The following is a 24,794-nucleotide window of genomic DNA, read 5'->3' as shown; positions in this document are numbered from 1 at the left end:
TGTGGGGAATGCAAGAAGGGAATTCTTTACCCATCCCACCTGGAAACTGGCCAAACCAGTCAGACTGGGGAGCTGTTCACCTGCTGTGTGTGTGTGTGGGGGGGGGGGGGGGTGGGAGGGATTCACTCAGGCATCCATTCTGCTTTGACACCACTGAATTTACTCATAACCACAAGTTGAAGGATTTTTTTTCTCTTGTTCACACCAAGTAATGAACAATGGTTTTGGCAGCTCATAAAGTTTTGCATATAGAGAACTTACTTTTGGAAATGTTCACAACATTGTTGAACATGTACAGATTCACACTGGGTAGAGACTTTTATTTTCCTTTATCCATTCACATAGAACATAGAACATAGAACATAGAACATAGAACAATACAGCACAGAACAGGCCCTTCGGCCCACGATGTTGTGCCGAACTTCTATCCTAGATTAAGCACCCATCCATGTACCTATCCAAATGCCGCTTAAAGGTCGCCAATGAATCTGACTCTACCACTCCCACGGGCAGCGCATTCCATGCCCCCACCACTCTCTGGGTGAAGAACCCACCCCTGACATCTCCCCTATACCTTCCACCCTTCACCTTAAATTTATGTCCCCTTGTAACACTCTGTTGTACCCGGGGAAAAAGTTTCTGACTGTCTACTCTATCTATTCCTCTGATCATCTTATAAACCTCTATCAAGTCACCCCTCATCCTTCGCCGTTCCAACGAGAAAAGGCCGAGAACTCTCAACCTATCCTCGTATGACCTACTCTCCATTCCAGGCAACATCCTGGTAAATCTTCTCTGCACCCTCTCCAAAGCTTCCACATCTTTCCTAAAGTGAGGCGACCAGAACTGCACACAGTACTCCAAATGTGGCCTAACCAAAGTCCTGTACAGCTGCAACATCACCTCACGACTCTTGAATTCAATCCCTCTGCTAATGAACGATAATACTCCATAGGCCTTCTTACAAACTCTATCCACCTGAGTGGCAACCTTCAAAGATCTATGTACATAGACCCCAAGATCCCTCTGTTCCTCCACCTGACCAAGAACCCTACCATTAACCCTGTATTCCGCATTCTTATTTGTTCTTCCAAAATGGACAACTTCACACTTGGCAGGGTTGAACTCCATCTGCCACTCCTCAGCCCAGCTCTGCAGGATGAGTGTGTCGCTGGCCCGGTAGCATTTACTGCCCATCCCTAATTACCCAGAGGGCAGGTAAGAGTCCACCACATTGCTGTGGGTCTGAGGTCACAATGTAGGCCAGACCAGGGAAGGATGGCAGCTTCCTTCCTGAAAGGGCATTACTGAACCAGATAAATGGTCATCATTAGATTCTTAAATTCCAGAGCTTCTTTTATTGAATTCAAATTCCCCCAAGTGCTGCAGCAGGCTTTGAACCCAGGTCTTCAGAACGTTATCTGGGGCTTTGGATGAACTGTATAGTGACAATACCGCTCGGCCAATACTTCCCCACAGTGAACAGTGGTTTTCTGGTTCATCAGAACAGGGTAATCACACATACGTTTGCTGAATAATTGCAGGAGTTGGATGTTGATGGGCTATTGACACCCATCTCTGAACCATGTATTCTGGGGTTTGTTTCTATTGTCTTGTTATCTTTTGGGGATAAAAACAGTTCCAATTAGCTTTCTATTAAACGCATGGCAATGAAGTCGATCCAATAACTCTCAGGCAGATTAGTTTCTTTTGAAGGGCTCTCCATCTCCCCAACCTCCTCCACCCTCACCTCCAACAGTACAATAATGTCACAGAGTTTCTTTGTGACTATGAATGAGACAATCTGATCAGCTGCTTCTTTCCCAACTCCTTTGTCATGTTGGATCTTAATCTCCCTTTGCTGCAGTTATGATCCTGCCTCATTATACAGTGATGCTCGCATTTCATTTCTTGGCCTATCCGTGTTCATGATACTGCATGTAGCTTCTTGCATATATGGCTTACAGTGCAAGAGTTTAGCTCTTTCCTTCCACCAACAGCAGTAGAATTGTACTCCAAGAAAACTTACAGAATCACGGCCCAGCATATTCCCCAACTTACCTCTTACCATCAAACCAGAGGATCAATCCTCGTTCAACTGAGAGAATTCAGGAGGGCATGCCAGTAACAGCAGCATGAATACCTAAAAAAGATGTGTTAACCTGATGAAGTTACCAAAGAGGATTACTTGTGTTCCAAACAGCATAAGCAGCAAGTGATAGACAGGCGAAGCAATCTGGGAAACAACAGAACAGATCTAAGATCTGCAGTCCAGCCACATCCAGTTGTGAATGAAGTCAGAGCACAGCTGGAGTTCTGAGGACTGTTCTCTTCAAGATATTAACCAACAAGAATGTCAGACTGGATTAATTATCAAAAAACTCAAGTCCTTTTGACATTCATATATTTACAATCAGTATTCAATTTACCAAATGTAGCTGAAGGTAAAGATAATCTTCAAGTGATTGTAACAGTGGAGACATCTGAATACTTGATCAACAAATTAAAGCCTGTTGTGTTTAGATAGTAATAATTTTAAAGAGATTTTAAAAAGTAAGGTGGCTTGAATATAATGGAAGAAGTTGATTGGTAGGAAGCTGATAATCTTGTTTTAATCTGAAGTTAATTTAGGATTAGTTAACAAATAAACACATGGTCAGGAATCCCAGCCCTATGGAGTGCACATCCAGTTCCATTTGGGAAAACCAGGACACTTCTTGTCTGAGCGACAACCACAAGAACATGGAGGTGACACGGGAAATGTCAGGAACACTCGTTTGACTGCGGTTAAAGTACTGCCCACACTTCTGATCCCCTTATTCCAGGGTTGATGTGATCACATCAGAGAGGGTACACAGGAGATTGATCAGAATGTTTCTACAATTGGAAAATTTCTGCTCTGAGGAAAGGTTGGATAGGCTGGGGATGATTTCTGAGGAGGATGTGCTGAGATTTAATTGAAGTGATAAAATGCTGAGGAATCCAGATCGAGTGGATGGAACGAGCTATTCATTAACTGAGAGGTCAGAAACTGGAGGATATAGATTGAAACTAATTCCCAGAAAGAAGGGGAGGGGAGAATTCATTTCACTCAGAGATGGTGGGGAGCAGGAACTAATTGATGGGGTGGCAGAGGCAGTAACCAGCATCACATTAGAATAAAAGGACATGGATGTAACTGAGATGCTGGAACATGCAGGGCTATGGACTAAAGTCTGCAGAATGGGATCATTGTGATTGATTTAACATTTCTCCAGAATATTAAACTCAAATCCAATTTGAGAATTTATGAACATCATCCGACCTGAATTCCAAATGTCAGAATAAATTTATCAGAAAGTTACAGCACAGATCGAGGCCACTTGGCCTATCCTGCATATGTTGGCTGTAATAGAATGACCCAGGCTTTACAGCGTTCTGTCCTCACCAATGAGAGCAACAATTTCAGACTGCGTGCTCTGCCCTCGATGTTGTTATAATCTGTTTTTATAATGTATATCTTTCATAGCTGCACACCTTATTTCCTTGTTTCTTTCCCAGCCCTAACTCCATTCCCTGTGACCTTGAGGGACGACCATTTCTGCTGTTTAATCTCTGCTGCATTCCCCCATGTGCCAGACTGTCATTTTGTCCTTGTCTCACTCCCACCTTGCTCAGAACTTGTGACATTTCTGATGGTTGGCAGACCTCTGTGACTTCACTGCGCCCCCTGGGTCAGTGGCACGAGTTTTGAATTATCTTCCTCATGATCTAATTGGAAAACTTTCTGGCTGCAATTTCCCCCAGATTTTATTTTGAAAAAAAAAGAGGATTTGTGTCAGAGTCAAGTATTTGTAACATGAGCCTTCACCTACAATCCTGAGCACTTAGACATAATATGTGACCCTCCCACAGATGTGCAGGTTTGATGGATTGGCCGTGCTAACATGGCCTGTTGTGTGTAGGTTAGATGGGTTGGGTTAGCTATGCTAAATGTGGGGTTATGCAGGTAGGGTGGGACAGCAAGTCATTGTAGACTTGATGGAGTGAATAGTCTCTTTGTGCACCTAAGGGATTCTGTAATTCTAACTAGTTGTGATTGTTGTCATATTTTCCTCAGTCCAGGTTCATTCAACTCAGGTACACATGCTGCCTTTTGTGTTTCTGTGGGTGCTGACTCAATCCTTTCATTCCGTTTTACATCAATTTCACACTGTATGAGAGGGTGGGACTGAATGTGTAAATTTAAATACTCCAACCGAAACCCGCACAGGTCAGGAACTGTTTCTGCTACTAGCATCACTCACAACCGGAAAGTAAAGGTTCAGTCACAAATCTGACAGAAACACAGTGGTTATAATCACCAGAAAAGGCTTAACATCTTAAAACCCTTTTCTTAAGAGGAGGCTGAGAGACACCCTGGTACAAGTAGGAAGCTTTGCGTCTGTTTTCAGAGATTTGAGGTTGAAATCATTGGGTTGAAGCATGTTTCATTGCCCCAGGTCATCAAAGGTGCTATCGAAATGTGCATCTTTCTTTCTGCCTATCTGTCTGAGTCAACAATCAGATGGATGTGTCATTGTCTGAGTGTTTTCCCAAATCCCTGATTGAATCTGCCTCCCCCCACAATCTCAGGTGCCAGCTGCCTCTAGTCCACCCACATGGGCATGTTGAAGAGCATGACAGGAGAATGGATTGAAACTGAGAGTTCAATGCCAGAATGAAATAGGAAGAAGGAAATAAACAGGATCTTTGGATCCCAGGGGATACAGACTCCAGGATTAGTCCTTGTGGGCATTCCCGCAGTAACACAAGACAGCATCCCATGATGAGAGTTAAATCCGGGTGGCAGTGGAGGGAGCCACTGAACATGAGCAGGTTTAGTTCAAACACAGGAGGTTTGTTCAGTCAGTAACAGTGTGTTAGACATGGAGGTGAAGTGAGCATTGAGGGGAAATGTTACCACAAGCTGCAGATGGATAACTTTCATTGGGACAGGAGGAAGCCATTCAGCCCTTCAACCCTGCTCTGCCATTCAATAGATCATGGCTGATTTGTGGCCTAAGTTGCAATGTTCAAAACCTCCAAACTCATCAATAAACTCCTCTGCAACAGACAAGATCAATATTCAAAAACGAAACATCTTCAAATGCTGGGAAATCAGGAACAAAAACAGAAAATGCTGGAAAAAAAATCAGCAGATCTGGCAGCATCTGTGGAGAGTGAAACTTTGGGTCCAATGACCGGTCAGGTGACCAGCTGCAGCTGACCATTCTGCCTTTTCTGTAACACTCTCTGGAGCAGGTTCTGGTGCGAGGGGAAAGAGACTGTCAATAACAACTGAGAAAATATGAGGATGTGCTCAATCAGAATAAAACACATTTTGGTCTTTCACTTTTAATTCAACTGTAAACATTATTCATTATCATTTCAGAAATAAGATAATAGGTCGGAAATCAACTCTTCATGTCATTGGGTCTGAGAAACTGTTAATTCTGACCTGATCCAGCCGACATGTGAATCTAGATACTGAATAACGTGGTTGACTCTGAACCATCTCCTGGGCAGTTAGAATGGATGACAAATGCTGCCCCATCAAGCCGTGATCCCACGAACAAACAAAACAAATCCAATCACTGTGGTTACTTGTGAACTCGCTGGTGTTATTAGAATAGGACGAATGGGAAGGTTTATGGGGTAAAGGGAGAATAATAGCATTCAGTGAGGTGATCCTTTGGAGAGCTGATGAGCCAATCAGCCTCCTTTTGCACAGTAACAATTCAGTAAATATTTCATTCTGAGCCCTCCAAGGAAATATCAGGGCAGGGTTTGTAAAGAGGTCAGATTGAATTAGTGTCTCGGTGAGCACAAGGGAGACACAGGTACAGAGAGCTTTTGGGATGGATTAAATTATATTTTATACATTTGCATAGTCATCAACATTACAGCAGTTAAAACTGAGAGTGTAATTAGAGCAGCAAATACATATTAAACTTTTATGCAGCTAAAGGGGATGCTGGGTAAAGATACCGTAGTTAGTGTTTATTTTATTCCAGGCACACCAGCCTAGGAGCACATCCTTCCTGGATCTATCCTCTCGAGCTCTTGAAGATTTTTGTTCCTTTGAAGTGTTTCGTGTTTAGATACTCCAGAGAAGACAACTTCAAGCTCCTCAATCTCTCCTGCCAGGGCAATGCTGCTGTTAGAATTCAATTCACTGGTGCATGTTACTGGCTGCTTCATGGACTGGAACTGGAACTGGAAATTGAGACTGAAAGGTTACTGTATAAAATATCTTCAATGGTATTGCCAGACGTGAGTGGTTTTAGGAAAATGACCTTGACTTACGGGCATTAAGCGTCAGAGCACTTCCTGTTGGGGGGCATCCTGTTTAGATTCAATCTGTTGATAACTATTAGAACTGACTTGCACTGGCTCTGTCAAAGTGGTCAGAGCATTATGGCTGTCATCGAAGCTGGTAACAAACTTCCCACGGGTTAAAAATCGTAAATGATAGAGTAGGTACGAGGTCTGATGTCACTGTTGGAGAATTGATGTTGTTGTTAATCACATTAACTCGGCTGGAGTTGACTGAATTTATATTATCTCTTTCTGAATCTCAGGATGTCTCTCTGGGCAATAAGTCTCCACAAACAGCAACGTGACAGTGAGCAGGGATCATCTGTTTTGATTTAAATTGTGACTGTAGCACTGCTGTGGATCAGCCATGGGAAATACAGTGTTACAAGGGTGGAGTGCTCCAGGTGGGATGCTCTTTGGATGGTTGGTGGGGTTTGATGGGCCAATTCTCTTCTGCCACACAGTTGGGATTCTATTCTATGATTGAAGATAAAGACTATTCTATGATTGAGGATAAAGCAGGGCGACCTTGGAGAAGGAGCATGTGGTATGTGTCAATGCTCTCGATGCCTTTTGACAGAGGTGGGCATCGCAGGGTATACAGTGCTTTATCTCCACTGCTACCCCCTCACCCCTAACTCTACTTTGATTTGGTCCCTTCCCAATCTGTCATTTGTAATGGTTTGCTTTGCCCGTAATGGGCTTTGTTTGTAAATATTCAATTGGTTACATGGGTGGTTTACTGCTGGTGATTATATATTGACAAAACCCAAAATGGTGTAATGATGAATGTGGGAAGGTTACTCAGCTTGTGTGATAACATGTCTGGGTAGGAGAAAAGGGGGGAAAAAGAACACTTCATAGCTCACAGAAGGAGAACTGAAAAGCAGTGAAGTCAAACCAAAAGGTTCAGACAAGGAGGGAATATTTCCCTGGAGCTTGAGTAACTGGAAAGTGATGGTGTCCAGGAATAGACAGGATCTTGTTTTACAAGGCGTTTAATATTTTTAAAAACTGTTATATTCAGATAGTTTCATTTCTTTTAGTTTTATTTATTGTGGAATAAATAGCTACAATATTTTAAAACCAAATTCACAAACCTTGTGTTAAAGACAAGTGTTAAATAAAATCCATCCAACCATCCCTCTCTGAAAACTGATGTGGACGTGCAATCTCCTGGAGAATCCCTGCCCACTTCTTCCTACCTGGTAGATCGCAGCAGGAGGCCATTCAGCCTTTCAATCCTGCTCCACCATTCAAGGGGAAACAGCTAACCATGCAGCTCTATCTCCTGTTCCTGCTGTGTTCCAATCCTCTTTCATGACTTTAACTCGAAGAACTATATCTAAGTCCCCCTTTGGCTTCACTGCCTTTTGTTCCAGTGGTGTTGTGGTGTTACTGTGTGGGTGTAGGCAGGGGTAATGTGATGGTACTGCCTCCTGGAGGATGCACTCAGCATCCCTCAACATCCTGCAGTAACAGCAATTGGGTTTCCGCAACGAGAGTTAGAAACCGTTTCCAGGATATGGGCATCACTGGCTCAGCCAGCATTTATTCCCCATCTCTCGTTAGCCTTGAGAAGATGGTCGTGAGCTGCTGTCTTGTACCATTCACAGTCCATTTGGCGCAGAGAGACCGACAATGCTGGGAGGGAGAGTGTTGCAGGATTTTGGCCGAGTGATTCTCCATCTTTGGTTCATCAAATTCTGGGTAACCTTATCATGATCGGCAAATGATGTTGAGATTTCAGTCTGCATATCTTCATCTAGCACTCTGTATAAAGGAATATGTACAGATTAGAAATTCAGAACAGACAATTCTAGTTTCTCTGGAATATCGTTTACCCCTTTCTTGCCCCAAAGCTGTAACCCTCCAGCCCACTTCCTCTCTCCCACCATTCTGACTCTACTACCCCCTCATGTACACCCTCCCCATTCTCATGGAGTTGTTGATGAACAGGTCTATGCCACCACTTCCCATCCTTGGTTAGACTCTGCACCCTTTCTGGGTTCATTTCCTTTCCCTTCAGTTGCTGCAAGTCAATAATGTAACAGCAGAATGAAATAAAATGAAACAGAAAGGGAGGTGGCGGATCCTGGACAGAAGAGGAACCTTCAGTCTGGGAGAATGGGTCAGATTCTTCTTTGTTTCTCATTGGTAGATTCCAGTGTTATGACAACTTGGGAATGTAACTTGGTTCCATGTGGGTGTGGTGACACTTTGACCCTCCAACAGATCAATACTACAAGCAAATGCGTTCCTCCTCCAGACAATCAGAGTGTGAAATACTTTCCACTAGTTACCCCAAAGCACATGCTCCAAAGCTCACCCACATTCTGTACTTGTGCAGTGCCAGGCTTACCCACAGACGTGCGGTTCCTGCCTCGGAATTTGGGAGTGCGGTCCCCATGCAGCCACTGGAGCCCTGTCTCTGGAACGTGAATGAAAAGTGTGAATGGAGGATGTTCTGTATCGGATCCCCATTCAGACACACAGGACATGTGAGCTGTCACTGGGATTTACTGAGACAACCTGATTTGTGATGTAAGGAACATAGATTCAGCCAACTGGGGGATAGGGAGGTTAATAAGGTGCAGTAGGTTTTAAGCAGAGGTGGCTCAGTGGCTAGCACTGCTGCCTCACAGCGTCAGGGACCTTAGGCGACTGTGTGGAGTTTACACATTCTCCCCATGTTTGCATGGTTTCGTGCAGTTCTCCAGTTTCCTCACACAGTCCAAAGATGTGCAGGTTAGATTGATTGCTCATGCTAAATTGCTGACAGTGTCCATGCACGTGCCGGTGAGACAATTAGCCATGGGAAATGCAGTGTTACAGGGAACGAGTGGGTCTGAATGGGATGCTCATCATAGGGTTGGTGTGGACTCGATGGAAGAATACCCTGTTTTTGCACTATAGGGACTCTATTATATTCTCATGAGGAAGAATGTACTTGTCTCGATGTGTTGGGAATCTGTGGAATTCCCCGTTCAAAATGCAGTGGATGCCAGGACAATGAGCCAATTTAAAGAAGAGATACAGATGTTGAATTTGCAATGAGTTGAAGGGTGAGAGAGAGCAGGAGGGAAAATCCAGCTGAGACCGAGCTGAGCTCAATCATCACCGTATTAAATGGCAGAGCTGGTTCAAAGGGCTGCATTGCCTCTCCTGTGCCCAGGGCTTATCTTCTTACGGTAATAACTGGAAAGCTGAATCCAAAACTCACCATCATCACCGAAAGAGATTTTCGGAAAATGACAGATAGTCAGGTGGATTAGCATTCCAAGCTTAGATAGTGAGGAAGCGTGTAGGAAATCATAATTTAGCAATTTTAAACTAAGGGGAGACAGTGATTTATGGTTTTAGATTGTGTCTTACATTCACACCGTCCAGAATACTCTGTTGTGAATATCTATCCTGTACTTTATTACAAAGCCAAGGTCTCTGACAATGAAAACCAAAACTCCCAGGAAACATCGCCTCCCCTCGTAATCTGATAAACAGACTTGTGATAAGTCTGGTTGAACTTAGAACACAGATGGAAAGCTGGAAGATTAGATCCACTCCCAAGATCCAGTGCTTAAACAAAAGGAGACTACAATAGGATGAGTCAGGAGTTGGCTAATGTAGACTGGAAGCAAAGAGTTTAGGGTGGGACAGTTGACGGACAGTGCGAGAATATCAAAGCAATTTTTTGAAGTGCTCAGCAAAATTACCGATCAGTGAAAAGGAAGGACTGTGGGAAAAGGAATAATCTGACATGGGTGGCTCAGGAAATAAGGGAGTCTATCAAACTGAAATAGAATGCATACAGATTGGCAAAGACCAAGGAGAAACTAGGAGATTAGAAAAACTTTAAAGATCAACAGAAAGCGAGATGGGATTGGGGGAGCAAAGTGATGAGTAACTATCCCCAGGGCCAGAATAGCAGTTTACCCTGCTAGAGGGGAACCTATTGTGTGGGGAACACATGGCCTCTGGAATTGTTGAAGCACTTAACTGTTACCATAGAGATAATCCTGATCAAGTTAAAAATCACAGCACACTCCAAAAGCTTGTACTTGCAAATAAACCTGTTGGACGATAACCTGGTGTTGTGTGGTTTTTAACTTTGCCCACCCCACCACCGGCTCCTCCACATCAGAATCCCGATAGATACCCCACTGAATCTGAAGTGCTTGTCAGATACTTGAGGGAGCCACGGGGGTGTGGGGGGGGAGGGGTGTGTGGTTTAACCACAAAGTGCTGAACTGAACAAGACTTTCTAACTGTCGTTGCCATGGAGATAATACTGAGAGACAGTCTCCATTCAAAGTCCCAAACCACAATGGGAGCTGTACATCGGACAGGCGGGGAGTTACCTGATGCTGCCTGAAGGTATTTTGCATGCCCACTATCCATGTAACTACCATGTCTCATCAATACAGACTCAAAGAAGACCTCTCAGAGTTCTGTGCCCAGTTATTCCTATCCAGCAGGGTTCAGGAATATGAGTACACAGCAGTCAGTCTACACAGTGGAGGATACGAAGAACATGGCTGTAATTGATCAGGAGACTAAGGAAGGTGAGGACCTAGATAATAACCATTATCGTGAAAGAGACAAGCTAATGGAGCTAAAAGTAAACAAGTCTCATTGCCCTGATGGAATACATCCCAGGATACCAACAGAGTTAGTGGGAGAAATAGCAAATGCACTTAGAGTTATAGAATCCTACAGCAGAGACAGGCCCTTTGGCCCAAACTGGCCCATGCTGATCAGAATGTCCATCCACACTATCCCCATTACCCTGCACTTGGCCCATCTGCTTCTGACCCTTTCCTATCCATGTATTTGTCCAAATGTCTTTTACCTGTTGAGAGTGTTCCTGCCTGAACCACTTCCACTGGCAGCTCATTCCATATACATACCACCCTCTGTGTAAAACAGTTGCCCCTCAGCTTCCCATTTATTCTTTCTCCTCTAACCTTAAACTGATCCAATCAAGCCGTCCAATCCTTGAATTCCTGGGAAAAAGACTGAGTGCATTCACCTTATCCATGCCTCTCATGGTCTTATATACTTCTAAAAAAGAACCCCCTCAGTTTCCTCTGCTCTAAACATAAAATCCTCACTTGCCCAACCTCTCCCTATAACTCAGACCCCTGAGCCCTGACAACATCCTTGTAAATTGTTCTGCACTTCTTCCAGTTTAATAACTGAACCCTCCATTACATCCATCATATTTCCAGTGTTTCCCCGCGGTGCTGGGACCGACGGGACAATGCCAATGGATTACAATCCATGATCGAGAATGAACCCCTTTACAACAATCCCCTTTTCATAGTGTTCCCCACGGTGCAGGTATCCTTGTGTCTTTCTGGTTGTATGGTTCATTAAAGACTTGTCCTTCTACAAAGCAAAGTTGTGGCTTAATTGTTCCTGGGAAATGTGCCATGATTTTCTAGACTTTCAAAAACAAATGAAATCTCTCTCCACACTCACCATGCTGACATGGACTTGGCTGTGTCTCAGTACTTTCCCAGTCACACTGAGATTTGAAATATTCACCCACGGACAGAATGTACACCTTTCCTTCCAGATGAAAAGGCCAATGATATTCAGATCGGCATGGATCCAGTAACCATCAGATCTGAACATGAAGTTCAATTTGTATTTCTCATCCGCAACTCCACCCTTTCAGTACCATACAACAGAGCACACAAGTTACCACTGTTAATACAAGATGGAAATTCATAAGACAATTGTAGTATTAAACTGTAGTTTCCTTGTTCCCCCAAAGCTTTAAACCTCAGTCTCACAATTTCTCTCTTCTGTGAACTGAAATCCAAACCAATCCCCCCAGTCCTTTCCTCCACACCCACTTCTCACACACTCTCTCTTCGAATTCAGTTTCCTAGCTCCTGATGAGAACCATCCTGCATACACTGCTTCCTGCACACTCTGGCCAATACCCATCTGACTAAAATGAGCCAAATTAGAATTCTAATTGCAGGCCCATCCTTGTCCCTTTCCATAACAACCCTGAATCTTCACTAAAGAGTTCTGATAACTTTCTGCAAAACGCTGCACCACTGATAGTCTGATCACATGTCAGGGTAGCAAGAAGGGGGCCATTCCTCTGGGTCCTGCTCCTAGAGGGATGAAGCTGCTAATGATAGATTAATCCCTCACACCCACAGCCTCCTTCCCAGGCACAGACCTATACTGCGCATTCTCCCACAATTGGCCAGCACTGCACCCGTGCACTGGTCTCCCCTCGTACAGCACGTGCTCCCGATCATACAAGAGTCCTGGTGATTGACAGTAGCTGCTGCGCAATATATCAGAATCCCTACCGTATGGAAACAGTCCCTTCGGCCAAACAAGTCCAAACCGACCCTGCAAACAGTAACTTACACAGACCTATGCCCTCTAAAGTAACCAATACTATGGGCAATTTAGAATGGCCAATTCACCTGCCCTGCACATCCTTGCATTGTGGGAAGAAACCCGCTCAGACACGGGGAGAATGCACTTACTCCACACAGACAGTCGCCACGGCCGGAATCGAACCCGGGTACTTGGTGCTGTGAGGCAGCAGTGCTAACCACTGAGCCGTCTCTATCGACGGGAGGGGGCGGGGCGGGAGGACTGGGTCAATGGGATTGTGAACAGTGAATGAATGTGGAGGACACTGGAGGATGGACAGGTCAGTGAGGGACAGGAGCAGTGCAGCAGCAGGAGGGGATCCTGGACAAACTGAGCAATGGGAGAGTCTGACAGGAGAGAAACTACAGGAAGGTTCAGTTTGGAGACTCAGGCAGGGACAGCTGGGAGACTGTATGGCCTGGTGGCTTGGGCAGGTTTACTAATCAGCCTCTTCAAAGATGCTGTTACTCAACTCTGAGCCTCATCCTCCTAGTCCAGAGGTAAGGACACTTACACGGTTTCCTGGTGGGCAAGGGATACAGGGATTGCCTTTCAAAAGGAACTCCCCTGTGTTGGTGACATTAACAAGACTCAATACAGACTCACTGACAAAATGCTGGTGTCCTTGAACTTCATTCAGAATATTAACACCTATAACTGGGCAACGCAGACCCCAATGTACAGAGTTAAATCCTGGATACTAATAACAGCTTTGTGCATGGGAAATCATATCTCATGAATTTGACTCAGTTTTTTTGAAGAAGTAACAAAGAGGATTGCTGAGGTCAGAGCATGGACATGATCTACATGGACTTCAGTAAGGTGTTTGAAAAAGGTTCCTCATGTGAGACTGGTCAGCAAGGTTAGATCGCATGGAGTACAGAACTGGCCCGAAGGTAGAAGGCAGAGGGTGCTTTTCAGGCTGGAGGCCTGTGACCAGTGGAGTCTCAAGGATCGGTGCTGGATCCACTACTTTTCGCCATTTATATCCATGATTTGGATGTGAACATAAGAGGTATTGTAAGTAATTTGCAGATGACACCAAAATGGGAGGTGGAGTAGCAGGGAAAAAGATTACCTCAGAGTACAAGAGGATCTGGATCAGATGGGTGAATGGGCTGAGGAGTTCAGTTTAGAAAAATGCGAGCTGCTGTATTTTGGAAAAGCAAACCTTAGCAGGACTTATACAGTTGTTGTGGTTCTGTTCGCCGAGCTGGGAATTTGTCTTGCAAACGTTTCGTCCCCTGCCTAGGTGACATCCTCAGTGCTTGGGAGCCTCCTGTGAAGCGCTTCTGTGCTGTTTCCTCCGGCATTTGTAGTGGCCTGTCTCTACCGCTTCCGGTTGTCAGTTCGAGCTGTCTTCTGTAGTGGCCGGTATATTGGGTCCAAGTCGATGTGTTTGTTGATAAGAGTCTGTGGATGAGTGCCACATGCAGTGGGGGGGATAGAAAGGGGTGGCACAGAGACAGATGGGGACAGAAAGTGGGTTTAGAGAGGAGGGGAACAGACAGGGGGAACGGGGGTGGGGTGGGCAGAGACCGACAGAGGGAGGGGGGGGAAAGAGACAGACTGGCAGATAAATGGGGTGGGGGGGGGGAGGGGGGGGGGAGGGGGGGGGGGAGACAGACCAACAGGGGGGAGAAAGAGAACAGACCGTCGGGGGGTGGGGGGACAGAGCATGGGGAACAGACAGAGTGGGAAGATGGAGAGTTATTTTGTAGATCTAAAACTCAACCCGGTTCCTGTTTTCTCATCCTGACCTTAATTCCCTCCGAAGAGCTCAGAACAACTGCTTAGTTCTTGGAAAGTAGAGTTTCAGAGAGATCAGGTGCTGAACATGGCATATGGGACACTAACATTTAATGGAATGTGCTGACCAATAAATGGACTCTGGTTCGATTCCACTGTCTGGGTGGTGTTTGCACATTCTCCCTGTGTGTCTGCGTGGGCTTCCTCTGGGTGCTCTTAATTTCCTCCCACAAATCCAAAGCCATGCAGGTTAGCTGGATTAGCTTTGGGTAATGGTAGGTTACAGAGTTAGGGTGGAATGCTGTTCCGATGGTTGGTATGGTCTCACAGGCCGAAAGGCCTGTTTCCACACTGTAGGGATTCTTTCACTGAGTATAGGGATTAGGAGGGCACGTTGTGGCTGAGTAGGGCATTGGTGAGGTCAGTTTTAGAATACTGTATTCAATTGTGGTCTCCCTGATTTCAGAAAGATGTTACCAGAATAGGACTCAACCTCTTAATGACAAGTTCCTGGGAAGTGTTGACAGACAAACAGACCATGCAGTGTGGGTTGATAGTTCCTTGAAAGTGTGGTTGAGGGTAGACAGGTCGGTGAAGGTGGTGTGCGGTATGCTAGCTGTTATTGGACAGTGCATTGAGAATAGGAGTTGGGAGATCATGTTTACGTTGTACAGTTTATTGGCTCGGCCACTTTTGGAATCCCCAGACTGCTTTCAATTCCAGTCTCCCTGTTATAGGAAAGATGTTGGGAAACTTGCAAGAGTTCAGAATGGTTTTACTAGGGTGTTGTCAATATTGGAACACGTGAACCATAGGGAGAGGCTGAATCGGCTGAGGCTATTTCCCTGCAGCACTGGACACTTTAGGTGGCTTTATTGAATTTTATAAAATTATGAGGAGCAATGATAGGGTGACTAGTCATGGTTTCATTCTTCCCAGGGTAGGGGAGTCCAAACAAATGTGAATCTTTTTTCCAAGGAGGAAATGACAAATTCTAGAAGAGAGGGGGCAAGTTTAAAGGATATGAAAACCGAACCAACTGAAGATGCTGTAAACCAGGAAGAGAAACAGAAGTTTCTGGAAAAGCTCAGCAGGTCAAGCAGCATCTATGAAAAGAAATTAGGGTTAACGTATCTGAGGAAGGGTGACCAGATCCGAAACTTTAACTGATCTTTCTTCACAGATGCTGCATGATCTTCTGCGCATTTCCAACAACATCTGTGTAAGTTTAAAGGGAGTTGTTAGGAGTATATACCTGAGAGGAACTTTATAAAGAGCGAGTGAGACCACATCTGGAGTAATGACAGATGTTTTGGTCCCTTTATTTAAGGAAATACATCATTCCATCAGAGGCATTTCACAGAAGATTGACTGGGATGAACCCTGGTTTGCAGGGAGTATCTTTTCAGAAAAGGCTGAAGACGTTGGGACTCTACTCACTGGATTTGGGAAGAATGAGAGGGGATCTCATTGTAACATGTAGGATTCTTAAGGAGTTTGACAGGGTAAATACTGAGAGGATGTTTCCCATCATGAGGGAGTCTGGAACCAGATTCTGGGTCAGTCACAGAATCACGGATTCTATTTTGGATTCGTCAAGTTGAAGGCAACACCAACACAGGTGAGGGGTTTCAGTAGCAATGGAGCTGGGGTGTGGTGGAGACAAGCAACATTTCAGAGATTGGAATTCCTGGTGTTTGTGATTGTGTAGATGTGTGATCAGAAGGTCACCTTGGGGTCAGGTATGAGAGCAATATTGTCAAGAGTGTGGAACTGCCTCAGACAGTTCCCAGGGAGAGGGAGGGGCTCAGCAGTAAGGGAAAGTGATTTGTAATAGCAACTGAAGGCAATGGGTTTAACCACTGCAACATCCGTTGCAGGAAATTGCAGCCAATCGCGTAGTGGGAGTGTGATGAGCAGTTTGATAACTGAGTAATGGAGAGGGATGATGGGGAGGGAGAGCTGGGCATTGTCAGTGTACATGTGAAACCTAACACGGTGCTTTTGGACGATGTCACCTCCTGGCAGTATGTAGGTGAGAAACAGGATTTGGTGATATCTGTGATTTGGTGAGGGGGAGTGATGAGGAGCAGCAGCCCAACACCAAAAGCACTATTCCTACATTAGTGACATCACCCAACTCCACCCTAGTCTCAGCTCATTTACAGAAATACTCGTCCATCCCTGTGTTATCTCCAGACTTCATTATCCAAACACACTCCTGGCCAGCCTCCCACATTCAACTTACATGTAATCTCAAGAGTATCTAAAACCCTACTGCCCAAGTACTCACTTGTACCAAAACTTGTTGATCCATCAAAAGGCTCCTATTAACAAGCAACAATTTAAAATTCTCACCCTTGATGTAATTCCTGGCGGTGAACATCCCTGTCTCCCTGCAGCACACAACCTGTGAGACCCCAACAACTCATTTTCTTTCAGACTCCCAAAGATGTGTCTATTCATTGCTTCACCTGTCTGGCTGTTTCTACTGTTGCCAAGGCAACACGGTCTGGAATTCCCACCCTAACCCCCTCAGACCTGCTTTCCTCCTTTAAGGTATTCCTGAAAACCTGCTTATTTGGCAATTCCTTTGATCACCAGACCTAATATCCTCATCTGTTACCTTATTTCACAAGTTCTCAATCATATGTCTATGCAATTATAAACATGATAAAAAAAAACAACTGTTGTTGATTTGCACACACATTGTCAATTCTTCACTGTCGCTGAGTAAATAATCTATAACAGCTCTTACCCAAACACATTGTGGGAGCACCTTCACCACACGAACTGCAGCTGTACAAGGAAGTCAAACATCACCTTCTCCAAAGGCAATGGGGCTTTGGCACTGATCACTGGTATCTGTGGAGGGAGAAACACACAGTTAATATTTCAGGGAGTGCAAAATGCATTATAGCGAGGGAAAATGGTGCAGAATTTGGGATCTTTAAATTTGTGTTTTACTACATGCACTAAGTTCTGTAAAACCTCTTATCCCATACCATGAAAATTTCCTCCTCTTCCTGGTCAATGTGCCTTTCCTTCCCCCTGCCCTTCACCTTCAGACATTTCCAATGCCTTGGTCACAAACAACACTGTGCTCTCAGTGAAGTTTATCACGTGGTTCAGTATTGCCCCGCCCCTCATTCATTCTGATTGGTTGAAGGACCAACCAGCACCTCTAGCCCCCTTTCCCCCACTCTTATTGGTGCTGCGCTGACATCAATAATCCGAGGCCCATTGTGGGCTGGAGCATGCTCAGTGCTTCCTGCTTTTGCTGCTGTTCATCAGGTATGAGAGAGAGAGAGGGCTCATTCCTGTTTCTCCAGATGTCAGACAATAACAACAACTACCTGCATTGTATGGAGCCTTTCACATTGACAAATCTCCTAAAATACTTCACGAATGATGGAAATGTTGATTAAAGAGAACGATTTTTAGATACATCTTTAAGGCGGAGAGAGGGAGTTAGGGAGGATATTCCAAAGGTTTGTGTCCTCGGCAGCTTCAATCGTGGAGTGATATTGGTGGGGAACAGCTCACAATGGAGAGAGCTAGTGGCTAACCATAAGTTGGATTAGTGGTGCTGGAAGAGCACAGCAGTTCAGGCAGCATCCAACGAGCAGCGAAATCGACGTTTCGGGCAAAAGCCCTTCATCATTCCTGAAAGGCCTACTTCAAGGACCGTAATTTTCCTCTGACTTGATCAACAATGCCCTCCAACACATACCCTCCACTTCCCTCACCTCCGCCTTTACCCCACCCCTCCAGCCACAATAAAGAATATAACCCTGCGGTCTTCACCTTCCACCCCACTAATCTCCAGATACAGTGCATTAACCTCTTATTCTGCTACCTAAAACCAGACCCCACCACCAGAGACATATTTCCCTCTCCAACACTATCTGTGTTCCGCAGAGACCATTCCCTCTGCACCTCCCATGTTCGGTCCACACCCTCCCCCCAACCCACGCTCCACACCCTTGACCCTCACTTGCCACCATGGGAAATGTAGAACGTGCGGCCACACCTCCCTCTGACCTCTGTCCAAGACCCGAAAAGGATCTTTTCACATCAGGCAGAGATTTGCCTGCACATCCCAAAACCTCATATACCACATCTGGACACTATGGGAAATTTAACGTGGTTTAACTAACCTACACATCTTTGGACTGTGGGAGGAAACTGGAACAGCCGAAGGAAACCCTCACAGATACTGGGCAGAATGTGCCAACTTGAACACAGACAGTTGCCCGAGGCTGGAATCAAACCCAGGTCCCTGGTGCTGAGGCAGCAGCGCTAACCACTGAGCCACAATACTGTGGGATCTTTGGTGCTGATGCGCTGCCCCACTGATACCTCAGTCACTCACCCTGCCTCATTTCCTAAGAGGCAGTGATGACGGAGTGAAACTAGACAGTTAATCCAGAGACCCAGATAACGTTCTGGGGACCCGGGTTTGAATCCCATCACGGCAGATGTTGGAATGTGAATTCAATAAATATCTGGAAAAAAATAATCTAGTGACAAGGAATCCATTGTCAATTGTTGGAAAAACCAATGTGGTTCACTAATGACCTTTAGGGAAGCAAAATGCCATCCTTACCTGGTCTAGTCTGCATGTGACTCCAGATCTAGAGCAACGAGGTTGACTCTTAACTGCCCTCTGGGTAAACGCAGCAATAAATGCTGGTCGAGCCAGTGACAGCCTCATCCAGTGAATGAGTAAAGAAAACAGGTCAGGTTTTGTTCCTTCTCTAGTAGGTACATCCTACAAACTGAATCTGAAATGTTCTCGTACACACTGAACAAATACCTTTCCATCCAAGCCCTTAACGCTACAGCACTCATAGGCCACGTTGGTAAAGTTAAAGCCACTTGTCATTGCATCCATATTATTCTTACAGATAATGGAGGTCTCCTGGTAAAATTGTGTCTCAATTCCCTGCTGAGTATTGGGAGAGAGTCTATAATACAATCCCAGTAAGATGGTCATCCCTTTCTTATTTCTCAGTACCAACCAAATAACTTGCATGGAGGTACTCCCAGGAATATCCTCCCAAAGCCCAGACATAATGTTATCCCTAAGCAAAAACACCTCTCTCCCTCTTCTGTTGGCCCCTTTCTATCCTTGCTATAGCATCTATACCCTGGAACATTAAGCTGCTAGTCCTATCCATCCCCGAGTGATGCCTCTGTAATTGCTGTAATATTGCTGCCATGTTCAAAACCATACCCTGAGCCCACCTGCCTGACCTGTCAGGTCTCTTGCACTGAAATAAATGCAGTGTAACTGGTCCGTCCCACCTCATTCTGTGACTTGCTCTTGCCTGTCTTGACAGTCTGCCTGGTGAACAGTACCAGTCTCAGACTCACCTCTTTTCTCACTATCTCTTTAGGATTACTCCGGCTCCCTCACTGGTTTAATGCCTCCCCAGTAGCACTAGCAAATCACCCTGCTCGTCAGGACCCCATGCTTTCCCCTTCCTATGCCATTGGTACCAACGTACAATGTCCTCCCACTGGTTATTTTCCCTTTTGAGAATATTCTGCTCCCTTTGAGAGACATCCTTGACACTGGCACCAGGGCAGCACCACCCCATTCTGATGTCTCACTGTCAGCTGCAGAAACGGCAGACTGTGCCCCTGACTAGAGAGTCCCCTATCACCATCGATCATGTGGAACTGGATATACCTCACATTATGTTAGAAGCCAGTCTCAGTACCAGTAACTTGACTGTCAGTGCTACATTCCCCTGAAAGTCTGTTACCACCTACATTTTCCAAAACCATATACTTGTCTGAGATGGGGATAGCCATAGAAGACTGCTGTACTACCTGCCTACCCCTCCTAGCTTTCCTGGAGGTAACCCACCTACCTGACTGTATCTGCAGTATCCTGCATTCCTGAGACTGCCCCTTATCACACCCCCCGGCTCCTGTCAATTCCTCACTGTCTTTAATCACTCCTCCACCAATCCATGCAATCCAATAGGATTTGCAATCACACTTCCTGCAAACAATCATCAGGATCATTGAAACTCTCCCTAATCTCCCACATCCGACAGGAACAGCACGCCACTCTACAACAGGCCATCTCTCCGCCTTAACAATCTACAGACCAAGACAAAGGCACAGTCTTACTGCTCGAAAAATACTGCCCGAGAATAACTTATTGCTTACGGTTCATATCTTAAACATTTAATCAAGAGACCGTAAGACATTAAAAAGAAATCCTCACCTTACTCACTATTGTAGATTTAATAAAATTAAACCGACTAAGATTGATATTTGAAGAGACTGAAACTCACTGAGCTGATCCCCGGCTCTGAATACTTCCAAGGGTGAGGTCTCTCTGAGGGCAGCTGTGAAATGTCTCTGTTCTCTTCTCTGCCCACTCCATTTCCAGAGAAATTTTTAACTTCATAGCAAGTCAGCTCAGAGAGGTCACTGCTTGGTTTTATTCACTGGGGGTTGCCTTTGCTGCCCAGACCAGTATTGATTGGCCACCTTTACTTGTCTTGGAGAAAGTGGTGGTTAACCGCCTCCCTGAAATGCTGCAGTCCATGTACACCACAGTGATGTTTGGACAACAATCCCCCTCTGGCCCCACAACCCTCCCTGTCTCTGTAATCCCCCTCCGGCTTCAGAAATTACATGGCCGTGGCATAAGATTTTTATTTAGATTCATTTTTGTTTAATACACTGGCCCAAAAAAGTGAAATATTTCGCCCCCAAACAAATTTCTGTTGATTGACCTTTTGGAGAGGCTGACACATGGAAGTTGCAGTATTTTATCTCACATTGTACACGTAGAATGATGGAACCTTCTTTTAAACATTGTTAAAAAGGGAGGCAATGGCTTAATGGTATTCCTGCCAGATGAGTGATATGTACAGTGTTCCGAGGATTTGGGTTAGAATCCCAACATGGCTGATGGCAGCATCGGAATTCAATACAATCTAGAATGGAAAGGAGAATGATGACCATGAAACTATTGTTGATTGTTAGAAAACCCATCTGGTTCACTAATGTCCTGTAGGGAAGGAAACGGTCATCCTCACCTGGTCTGACCTACATGTGACTCCAGACCCACAGCAAATGTGGTTAACTCTCAACTGCCCTCAGGAAAGTACTTTAAAAACTGTTAACAAATATTCTGCAGGTATCACTTAAAAACTGGCTGTTCCCATTGGGACTGTGAATGTCTGAACAGCCTGAACTAAAACAGAGTTTCAGCTTCACCTTCTCCCTGTCTCCCCTCACTGTTTACACCCAACTCCAGAACACTCTCATTGAGCCAAGCAGCCCTCACAGTGCAGCCCTGTCATTTTCATTGTCTGCTCTCACCTACACTGCCCTCAGCCTCCTGTACTGTTCCAATGTATCTCAATGGGAGCTCAGGGACAGCACCTCATCTTTCAATTCAGCCCTTTGTAACCCCAGAGTCAACATGGACCTCAGCAGTTTCTGAATGAACAGACAGTTGTCAGAAGCTGGAACATTCCACCTGAAAAGGTACTGGAATTTGAGTCCAAAAGGATTTTTAATGGGAAGTTGACAGCTTAACATCATAAAGTGGGTGATTGGGTCTAAATCTGAGAGTTCTTACAAAGAGACGAGGTGTAATCTGGATAAATCTGTGCTCCCTTTCAGGCCAATACCTCCTTCCTCTGCTGCAGAGCCCAGAACAGAGCACATACCCAAAGGGTGACCCAACCATGAATTTGTACATCTTTCTGCTTAACAAAAATATTGGAGATATTTTCCCACAAACAGATCAGACAAACCTTTCTCCTTCCACAGTTAAATGCCAATGATATTCAGATCCTGATGACTCCATTGACTGTAAAAACTTGCTTTTGAGATCCCAGCCTCAATTATTCTGATTTAATATCCTATGAAATGAATTCACAAAACAAAACTCACAGTCAGTGCAGGAAGATTATAAAGACATACTTTTCTCTTGGTATGTGCTTGATGTGTAAATACCTCTCTTCAAATCGCACCCCCCCCCCCCCCAATCCTAGGAAGGGAACATGCACATGCGCCTCACTGTACCTTGCCCCCAATAAAGATGGCAGCCATATCCCAGGGCCTATCACTGCCTAAGGGCCGCAGCCATTTTCCCATCTGCTGCAAACGCAGGACTAAGAGTTTCTAATTCAGACTTATGAACCGCACAGAGTGTAATTAAAACTTCCCAGTCTAAAGTGACTCATTATCTCCCTGTCCCCGAGGCCACTCTTCCCTTCCCTGTTTGCATCTCCCACATTCACCAACTGCAGAGTCACGTGGCACTGCATCGGCCGAGTTACTGGTGACGTGTCATCCCATTGGCCACACCCCTCATTCACTCCCATTGTTTGGATGACCAGCTGGTTCCACTTGGTCCACCAGTCCCACCACCTTTTCCTATTGGTCTGAAGCTGCCATCAATCAGCTGGACCCCATTGTGAGGTCACTGGTGGGATCCTCCCCCTGTCTGAATCAAACCCGGAAGGTGTACGGATGGGGTCAATCAGGAACAACAAGCAGAAGGTGCTGGGAAATCTCAGCAGGTCTGGCAGCATCTGGGAACAGAAATCTGTCCAGTGGCCCTTCCTCAGATCCGATGGGAGCTGGGAAAATTAGAATCTTGACAGCATGGAAACAGGCTATTCAGCCCAAAATGTCCACAGCGTCTCTCCGAAGAGTATCCCACCCAGACCCATTCCCCTACCCTATTACTCTACATTTCTCCTGACTAATGCACCTAACCTACACATCCCTGAATATTATGGGAAATTTAGCTTGGCCAATTCAACTAACCTGCTGATCTTTGTATTGCAGAAGATAGGGGTTAGAGAGTAAATAACAGGGAGGGACAGAACCCAAAGAGAGACTGGAGCATTTGGAAAGAAAAAGGAGTGGATTACGATCTGGCTGGGAGTGTGCATAACTGTTAATGGAGAGGACAGGAACCTGTGTCTGGCAGCATCTCAATGGAGGTGGCGGAAAAGGCGACTGATGATCTATGTTCTGCTGCAAAAATAGACCCTGAACATCTCTATCTCATGCTTACCGCTGTGTTCCAGTGAGGCCAGAACATACCAAATGGCCCCGTATTTCAAAGACTGCAATTTCCCCTCCCATGTGGTCAATATCATCCAATGTATCTCCTCCACTTCCTGCACGTCTGCCTTTGAAACCCACACCTCCAACTGCAGCAAGGATAGAACGCCCCCCCACCCCCCTCCAAGTCCTTACGTTCCACCCAGATACAACACATCATCCTCTGCCATTTCCACCACGTACAATCAGACCGCACCATCAGATTCTTAAGGGGTTTGACAGAATATATACTGATGTGTTTGAGGGTAAATACTGAGAGGGGAGTCTGAAACCAGATTCTGAGCCAGTCACAGAATCAAGGATTCTGCTTTGGATTCGTCAAGTTTAAGGCAACACAGACACAGGTAAGGGGTTTCAGTAGCAATGGAGCTGGGGTGAGGAGGAGACAAGCAACGGTTTAGAGATTGGAATTCCTGGTGTTTTGGATTGTGTAGATGTCTGATTAGAAGGTCAGCTTCGCGTCAGATATAACTGCAATACTGTGAAGAGTGTAGTTCTGCTGCATAGTTCCCAGTGAGAGGGAGAGACTCAGCAGTTAGGGAAAGGAATTTGTAAGGCAACGGGTTTAACCACTACAATGTTTCATTGGAGGAAACTGCACCTCATCGAGTAGTGGGAGTGTGGTAAGCAGTTTGATAACTGAGTAACAGTGGAGTAATGGAGAGGGATGATGGGGAGAGCGAACTGGGCATCGTCAGTATACATGTGAAACCCAACATGGTGCTTTTGCACAATGTCACCTCCTGGCAGTATGTAGGTGAGAGACAGAAGGGACCAAGGATAGATCCATGAGGGTCACCAATTGCAAGGAATTCAGAAAGGAAAGGGAGAGTGTAGATGGAGCAGGATTTTCGAACAACATTGAGGTCAAATGTCAGTTTTTCACAGAATGGGAGAGAAGGACCATAACCAGAAAAGACAGAACAGGAACAATGTCTGTGAATCGGTGAGGGGGACTGAGGAGGAGGAGGAGGAAAGAGAGTTGGAAAGTCGATGGTTTAGTGAGATTAGGGTAAAGGGTCAAGATGAGCTCTGATAAGGCTTGACATGAGATGAGATTGGAGAAAGATGTAGGTTTGGACAAAAACCGGGAACACCACGTGAGGCAGTTTGACTCAGTGAGCTAGTGGGGAAGCTACAGATCGGATTATCTCAGTCTTACTGACAGAGAAACTCCATGT

General features: G+C 45.3%; 1 long non-coding RNA gene across 9 annotated transcripts in view; it reads right to left on the bottom strand.

Annotated features, from left to right (window-relative positions):
• Positions 1-6,781: 6,781 nt before the first annotated feature.
• The window catches only part of LOC140484548 (uncharacterized), a 33,385-nt gene continuing 15,372 nt past the window's right edge, over positions 6,782-24,794 (bottom strand). For 7 of the 9 annotated variants that reach the window (XR_011962281.1, XR_011962282.1, XR_011962280.1 and 4 more), the window contains 5 exons: positions 22,290-22,397; positions 17,255-17,361; positions 13,919-14,316; positions 8,702-8,770; positions 6,782-8,112 (listed from right to left, as the gene is read on the bottom strand). This is a non-coding gene — a long non-coding RNA (uncharacterized lncRNA). The remainder of the gene's footprint in view (positions 8,113-8,701; positions 8,771-13,918; positions 14,317-17,254; positions 17,362-22,289; positions 22,398-24,794) is intronic. The other 2 variants (XR_011962284.1, XR_011962286.1) reach the window with 2 other exon arrangements.

The sequence above is a fragment of the Chiloscyllium punctatum genome, chromosome 13, assembly GCF_047496795.1.
Source record: "Chiloscyllium punctatum isolate Juve2018m chromosome 13, sChiPun1.3, whole genome shotgun sequence".
Taxonomy (NCBI): domain Eukaryota; kingdom Metazoa; phylum Chordata; class Chondrichthyes; order Orectolobiformes; family Hemiscylliidae; genus Chiloscyllium; species Chiloscyllium punctatum.
The sequence above is the reverse complement of the archived record's forward strand: the minus strand, read 5'-3'. Positions and strand labels throughout refer to the sequence as shown.